The 8,237-nt window shown below is 47.9% G+C and overlaps 1 protein-coding gene across 1 annotated transcript in view; it reads left to right on the top strand.

Moving 5' to 3' along the window:
• The first annotated feature begins 257 nt into the window (after positions 1–257).
• SPATA13 (spermatogenesis associated 13) overlaps positions 258–8,237 on the top strand; it is a 171,102-nt gene continuing 163,122 nt past the window's right edge. The window contains exon 1 of the mRNA XM_019524487.1: positions 258–495. The gene's annotated coding sequence lies outside the window, so the exon portion shown is untranslated. The remainder of the gene's footprint in view (positions 496–8,237) is intronic.

Raw genomic sequence — 8,237 nt, 5'->3', positions numbered from 1 at the left:
AAGCTGGATAAAACTTTCACAGAATGGATTCTTCTATGTATACGGCTTCTGAAGGAGCAAAAAGTGAAGTGTGGTTATTGTGTCAATACATGACAGGATTTTGGTATTTTTCTCAAGGACATATGTCTCTAGACAGGCTGAGGGAATATTTATGAAGCAGGGTCTTGTTCTAACACTGACACTTTTCCAGCTGTACCTCCCACCACAGAGTAGGGGGAGGAAGGGAAGCTGCTGATTGGTGTGGAGGCTGCTACAGAAAACACTGAAGCTTTCTGGCTTTGGAAAGCTTGAATTACTGACTGTACTTTGCCCAGGCTTAGGCAGAATAAACTGTATGAATAACAGGAAAACTTTTTGGGGTGTGTTGAAGGGACACAAAAGAACAAGTAGGTTTTCTTCTTGCTGAATGTACAGGTTGAGATTTGTGCCTTGTTTCTGGAATGGATTTGTTATTTACAGTTATCTGCTGCATTTTTCTCTTGAGTCTACAGAGAGGTAAGGAAGTAATGATATTCTTCCCTTCTCTTTTCCTTTTTCCCCCTTCTTTGGGAAGTTACAGACTCTTATTAGTCCGTGCTGTATCCTCTACTGCTGGGCAGCTCTTTATCCTTCAGTTGTTGTTCCTGTCCCAGAGGCAGCTGCCTCACTGTTGTTTGCAAAGCACTTGAGGATGAAAAGTGCTATATTGCCTGCCTACAAATTCGAAAACAGATTCCAAAGATCCCGATGTTCAATTTACTGTAACAAGGGCTGTTCGCATAATTTGGAACAGAACCTGGGTTTTGTATTCAAACAACCCCAAAGTTAGGAGTGTTTGAATCTGGGGTGGTGGCTTGGGATCATATGTATGGGTATGGAGGTATGTGTTTGTCTGTGAGTCTGTGTGTATGTGCAGTATTAATACTATAACCCTATACATTCGTTCTTATCAAGTCTGGTAGGTTAGTCAAATAGGTGAACTGATTTATGGGATTAAATGACAGGAGTTCAAGAGTATTAGAACTTGAAGTTCATGTTGTCCAATGCAGCCCTAGGTGCCCCTTGGTCTTTTCTGATCCAACTACTGATCTGCTTGCTGCCACATCCCTCCCCTCTGTTATCTGCATGGCTCTCTCAGTTCTTTCTCCCCATTCCCACTTATTACAGGGCTCTTACAATTCACCTTAAACAATTATTTTTCTTTGTGGTAGGCATGAAGCCAAAACATAATTTTTTTTTGCTTTGTGTGAATCCTTGAGTACCAGTTCCTGAAAAGCTTCTCCATCTGCTGCCACTGAGACCTCTTCAGGGAAGCAAGACAAAAGTTCACTTAAAGCTTCACATGGGAGGGCTGAGTATAATTCATCTCAGTCCTCCTGCAAGAACAGAACAGCTGTGGTCAAAGATCAATAAACACTACCAGTTGCTCTAAGAGTTGTAAATAGGAAGAATTCCACAAAATAAAACATGCAATAGGGGTCTCTGTCCTTAACAATTTCCTCTAGCAGGAATCATGGGGAAAGCAGTAATTAGGGGGAAATTTGGTTTCTTTTTTCTTTCAGTGGTTCCACAAACCCAAATATATATTTTAGGTAGTGAGGAAATAACTGGAATGGGAAGACATGCTGGCCTGCTATTAAAGAATAACTTATTTGTGCTTAATACGCTGAAGAAACTGTACAAGAACAGTTTATCCATGTGAAAATATAACCCCAACCCTGTTGCCAAGGTCAGTAAGACCTCAGGTGATCCGCAGCATAATTAGTAGCTAGCTGTGCAAGGTTAAGCTGTGTGAGGCTAATTTAATTTACTCAGTGAGTGCGTCTACATGTGCAAATGCTCCAGGGTGGGTTTACTCTAGAGTAGTTTACCCGAGCAGGCATCTACACATGCAGGGAAGCAGGAGCCCATTTGCTGCTCATGGCAGCAGTCTGCTTCCGCCTCTGTTGGCCCTGCATTGGCCCCTTGCAGCAGCCAGAAGGAGCTCTAGGCTCCCCCTGGGTCCTAGCCCAGGGGCCAGCAGGGAGCACAGGGCCAGGAGACAGCTGTCTCCTGGCAGGGTCTGGGAGATTGCTCCATGCCCCCAGGAGCTGCCTCCTGCTGGGGCAGGCCCTGCCACAGGATCTCAGGTGGAGACAATGTCCCCCTGCCCCGGCAGAAGGGAGCTCCCAGCCTCTGCTCTGTGATAGTGGAGCAGGGGTTGGGAGATTCTTATTTCCCAGCTCTGGCTCTGGGATAGCAGAGTGGGAGCTTGAAGAATCCTATCTTCCAGGCCCCACTTCTCCCAGTATCAAACTTGTTGCCTGGCTCAGGGGTGTGTGCGCTGAGCTACTGGTGGGAAAGTTGTGAGCCCAAGTCTGGGTATGGACACAGTGGGTCCCTGATGATCACGAGGAAACTTCTTTCTGATGAGATTGCGGAGCCACTGGTGATCATCTCTGAAAACTCACGGTGATCAGGAGAGGTCCTAGATGATTGGAAAAGAGAAAACAGAGTGCCTGTATTTAAGAAAGGGAAAAAGGAGGATCCAGGGAACTACAGACCATTCAGCCTTACCTCAGTCCCTAGAAAAATCATAGAACAGATCCTAAAGGAATCCATCTCAAAGCACTTGGAGGAGAAGAAGGTGATTAGGAACAGTCAGCATGGATTACAAGGGGCAAGTCATGCCTGGCCAACCTGATTGCCTTCTATGATGAGATGACTGACTCTGTAGACACAGGGAGACCAGTGGATGTGATGTACCTTCATTTTAGCAAATCTTTTGATATGATCTCCCAAAACATTCTCACAGGCAAGGTAAGGAAGTATGGGCTGGATGACTGGACTATAAGGTGGATAGAAAACTGGCATTGGGCTTAGAGGTTAGTAATCAATGGCTTGATGTTTAGTTGGCAGCCACTATCAAGTGGAGTGCCCCAGGGGTCAGTCCTGGGGCCAATTTTGTTCAATGTCTTCATCAACAACCTGGAGGATTGCACAGAGTGCACCCTCAGCAAGTCTGCAGATGACACCAAGCTGGGGGGAGTAGTAGATATGCTGGAGGGTAGGGCTAGGATTCAGAGTGACCTAGACAAATTGGAGGATTGGGCCAAAGGAAATCTCATGAAGTTCAGCAACAACAAGTCAAATGCCTGCTTTTAGGATGGAACAATAGCATGCACCAGTGCAGGCTGGGGACTGAATGGCCAGGCAGCAGCTCTGCAGAAAAGGACTTGGGGGTAACAGTGGACAATAAGCTGAATATGAGCAAACAATATGCCATCGTTGCAAAGAAGGCTAACGGCATACTGGGCTACATTGGTAGGAGTGTTGCCAGGAGGTCAAGGGAAGTGATTCCCCTCTATTCAGCACTGATGAGGCCACATCTGGAGTACTGTGCCCAGTTTTGGGCCCTTCACTACAGAAAGGATGTAAATAAATTGGAGAGTCCAGTGGAGGGCAACAGAAATGGTGAGAGGGCTGAGGCACATGACATATGAGGACAGGCTGAGGGAACTGGACTTATTTAGTCTAGACAAGAGAAAACTGAGAGGGGATTTAATAGCAGCCTTCAACTACCTGAAGAGGATGCAGCTAGACTGTTCTTAGTGGTAGCAGATGACAGAACAAGGAGAAATAGTCTGAAGTTGCAGCAAGGGAAGTTTAGGATAGATATTAGGAAAAATGTTTTCACTAGGAGGGCAGCAAAACATTGGAACACGTTACATAGAGAGGTTGTGGCATCTCCATCCTGGGAGGTTTTTAAGACCTGGCTAGACAAAGCCTTGCCCAAGATGATCTAGTTGGGAATGATTCTGTTTTGAGCATGGGGTTGGGCTATATGACATCCTGAGGTCCCTTCCAACCCTACATTTTCTATAATTCTATGATTCTGTGAAGTAATGTCACCCAGCAGGAACTGAGTTGCATAGCATCACATCTTTGGTCAAATTACCAAAAGTTTAAAGTAGCCAGGAGCCCTCAGAAAGTCTAAATAGATTTCCTCTGTTTATAAGTAGGCAGAGAGCTTGTCCTTTATGATTCTCTTGTGATTCTGGCTAAAATAATTTTTATATCTAGCTCACTATAAATTCCAATGTAACAAGGCATGATCCAGGATAGGAGCCTTTGGGCACTACTGCACTGCAAATAATTGAATATCATCATCATGTTAGCATTATTGTACTTATTATTTGTAATCATAATAATCATAATATTATAGATGTATATACAAATCCAAGTATTATTTAGCAGGGATAATTTTTCTACCCTTAAAATTCTTTGGTTTAACTTTTTTTGACATTCCTGGGCCTAACTGATTTTTCTATATTGCTTACATGCTGTTAAAATAGAGTTGTTGCATGGTCAAAGGGCTGGTGTACACAGGGAAATTTATCCACTTAATCACACTGGTTATACCACTGCAGTTATGCCAGCACAACTCACCACGTGGACACTCTGGCTAGGTACAGATAGTCAAAAAGCCTGAGGCTGAATCGATTCAGTCTTTGCAGGTTAGTCTAAGATGCACAGGTTAAATTGAAACAGAAGAGACCAGACATTTACCTTTGATTCAGGAAATGTGGCCTCATGCCTGCAGTGGCTCACACCAGTAATCAGGGGGCACTCAAGAACAGGTCTCTGGCTGTGTGTTCACTTCCTCTTCCTGGTGCCCCTGAGGTCTCTGGGATTTGCAGTCCAGAATTACAGCAGCAGGACTCTGCAGGATTGCTCATCACTCCCTCTTCCTGCTTCCAGGTGCCTGTGGTATTTATAAGCTACAGTTGCAGCCAGCACTAAGTAAGCAGGGTATCTAAGCCTCCTCCATGGCACCAGACCTCAGACCCCAGGTGGGGTTTGCTGGGTGGGGAGCAACTCCCCCCCCCCATATATTTGGCTGCATCCCCAGCCAGGCTTGCCCCCCTCAGCCCCTTGTCAGCCAGCCTTCACTCCCTTCACAAGCTAGGGAGCAGAGGGGCAGACAGCACAGCACAGCCCAGGGCTGGAAAGCATGCTGGGATGCTGGGGAATTCTGGTTTAATTTGAACCAGGAAGAGGTCTGGGAAAGAAGTTTGATAAACTGGTTTGACCCAAATGAGTTAAATCTGATATTACATTCAACCAGGTTTATCTTAAACCAGTTTCAGCCATCTTTAAATTGGTTTATGTGCACTGAGCTTCTGTTCTGTTACAGGTTTAAACCAGTTTCTGATCACCAGGGATCCTGGTTTTCTCTGATTAAAAATTGCAAATTCTCTGATTAAAAACCCAAAATCTATGATAAAAATTAAAGGCCCCCCACAGCCTCCTCAGCCCTCTTGATGCTCCTCACTCCCCCACAACAGCCCCCCCAGACTCACAGACATGCAGACAGAGATGCACACACAGACACTGCCACCCACCCCAGCAGGTAAGTGTGTGTGGCGGAAAGTGAAGGTGCAGAGGGGCATAGACCAAGAAGTGGGGGAGCATGTCCCTGTGCCCACTCCCAGAAGCAAGGCCAGGGGGTGAGGGCAGGGTTGGTACTCTGTGGGCCACACGTGCTGACTGGCCTGACGGGGGGGTTGCACATGGAAGCTGCTACCGCAACTCTGCCACTGCACCCTGAGCTACCATCCCACAGCCACCCACATGGCTTTACAAGCAAGTGGCACAGGGCACAGCAGCGGTAGTGTGGTGGCAGCCACCATGTGTGGGCCACGTATGTGCCACCCAGGTGGGGAGGGGAGGACTCGCATGCAGCGGCCGCCTCTACACCGCTGCTTCTGCCCCGCAACCGGTTCTGCAGTGATGCGGGGTGGTGCTGGCTGTGTGCCAGCTGGAGGAGTGGGGGGATTTGTGGACAAGTGACACAGGGTGCAGTGTGTGTGGGCTGCACACATGCCACCCAGCCAGCTGGCTGGGGGGGAAGAGGAGGAGGGGGGAGGGGGGCTCGCATACAACTGGCTGCATGGCTCTGTGGCCATGGCTCTGCAGTGGTGGCCAGGGATCGTGGCTGACATGTGGCGGCTGCTGCCGCTTACCTGTGGAGCTGTGTCAGCAGTGGCGGCTGCTGTATGCAAAGCTTCCTTGCATTGCTGCTGCCACCACGGAGCCATGCCCGTGGAGCTGGCAGCACCCACCACTCCCTCAGCCCCCAGCTGCCTTCCCCAGCCCTGCCCCACAATCCCCAATCCCCACTTAACTCTAGGATCCAGGAGTGAAGGGCAAGTCTGAGCCTGAGCCTGAGCCTAAGCTTAGCCTTGGCTGACTCAGAGGCTCAGGCCCCACCCTTCCCTCTCTCCCTCCTCCTCCCACTCCCCCTCCCCCTTCCGCCAGGGCTGGGGGTTTCCTGCCCTTTCTGCAATTGGCTCTTGCAGGCTGGAACAGTTCCAGCCTGCAAGAGCTCTTTGCAAAAGTGGAGAACCCATGGATTTCTCTGCTAAAAGGGGAAATTGGTGTTTTCTCCGATAAAAACAGAATCTGTGGTTTTCTTCATTTTTCCATGGGAAATGGAAAACCTGGATCCCTGCTGATCATTTAAATTAGTTAATATGTAACTTCTGTCCCTAGCCCTGTAGTTCATTCACTTGCCACTCTACTAATGTCATATACACTAGGGCTGTGTGAAGCTTCGGTCCCTGATTTGATTCAGTGGAGATTTGGCCTGATTCAGTGGCTGAATCTCTAAATCCAAATCAAATCAGAGGACTCTTTCATCTCTCCAAATTGAATCAGAACCCTCTGAATCAATTCAGAGAGATTCAGAAAGATCCAGAGATTCAGACATAGAGACAGCTTTAAATGTTTTTTCTACATACCTCTAGGTAGCAGGGGCTCATTGTTGCAATGCTGGGGTGCATGGAGTATCCCACAGAAGCATGGGGGGCTCCCCAGCTCGATCGGCGGCAGACCTGGAAGTGGACCAAAAGCACTTCCAGTCCACTTCTGGGTCTGTTGGGGAGCATGCAGGGGCCCCCTCAGCCCCTCCTGTCTCACTGACTGGTGCCTCCTGGGTCTGGGGGGAGGGCATCCAGGGTCCCCCTGCAACCGATTGCTGAGCCAGGGAAGTGTGGGGGACGCCCCAGTGCACTCCCTGGTAGACCCAGAAGAGGACCAGAAGTACTTCTGGGTTTGCTGCCAAGCACATGAAGGATGCAGAGCATGCTCAATGTGCCCCAGCGTCGCAGCAATCATGAGCCATGCCTGCTACCTCAAGGTATGTAGAAAAAGCTTTTAAAGCTGTGTCTATGTCCAAATTGCTGATTCTCTGAATCAGCGTCAAATCTTCAGATTCAGATTTGGTCAAATTGAATTAGGGACAGTGATCTGAATCAACAAATCGAATCACTGTCCCTGATTCAGGCTGAATTGAATAGGAACTGCTTTGCATACCCCTCGTATACAGCATCACCTGCTCACAGCGCCCCTCTGTTGTCTGTAACTTCTGTCCCTAGCCTCTTACATCAGAAGAAGCATGGTGTTATAGCAGTATAACCACAGAAGTATACTTGTACCAGCATAACTGTGTCAGTAAATTTCTTCTTATAGGTAAGCACTCATAATATGCTTGGTGTTCCAGTTCTACAGTACTTTGTCCATATGAGGGTTGGGATCAGTTACATTGGGATTACTCCTATTGAGAAGAACTCCAGGATCAGATTCTTTGTTTCTATCTCAGTTGGGTATCAACTTACCCTCAGATCAATCAAAGGTATTGGGTGAGCAGATCCCTGCTTCTTAAGTAATATCTTCAGTTGTGTTTCACTTTAGAAAAGATGAGGACAGACTTGTTCTCTGTACATACTTTTGTAATTAGATGTTTCCATTTTTATGAAAATACTATCTCACCTCATATGAAACTGGCATCAGAGACATGCCAATCATCATTATATTAGTATAGGCACTAGGGCTGTGTGAAGCTTTGGGTGCTGATTTGATTCAGAGGAGATTCGGCTTGATTCGGCAGCCAAATCTCTGAATCCAAACCGAATCAGGAGACGACTTAAAAGGTCTGAATTGATTCAAAGCTCTCCAAATCAATTTAGAAAAGATTCGGAGAGCTTCAGCAATTCAGGTAGTCCCCGCCCACTGCAGCAGGCAGCTGGACCTGGACTCCATGCTGGTATGTAGGGGCCAGGGGTGGGGAGGCTTCAAGAGGGAGAAGGGGACCATGGGGGGACCTCTGCCAGGCCCCATCCCCTGCCTGCTCCCCCAAGCCCCACAAGTGCCCCCGGACCCCCACCTGCTATGTGCCAGCCCCCCCCCATGGCTGCCCCGCCTGTCCCAGCTCCCGG

Source organism: Gavialis gangeticus, unplaced genomic scaffold (genome assembly GCF_001723915.1).
Source record: "Gavialis gangeticus isolate Ggan-Ray unplaced genomic scaffold, GavGan_comp1, whole genome shotgun sequence".
NCBI classification, from domain to species: domain Eukaryota; kingdom Metazoa; phylum Chordata; order Crocodylia; family Gavialidae; genus Gavialis; species Gavialis gangeticus.
The sequence above is the reverse complement of the archived record's forward strand: the minus strand, read 5'-3'. Positions and strand labels throughout refer to the sequence as shown.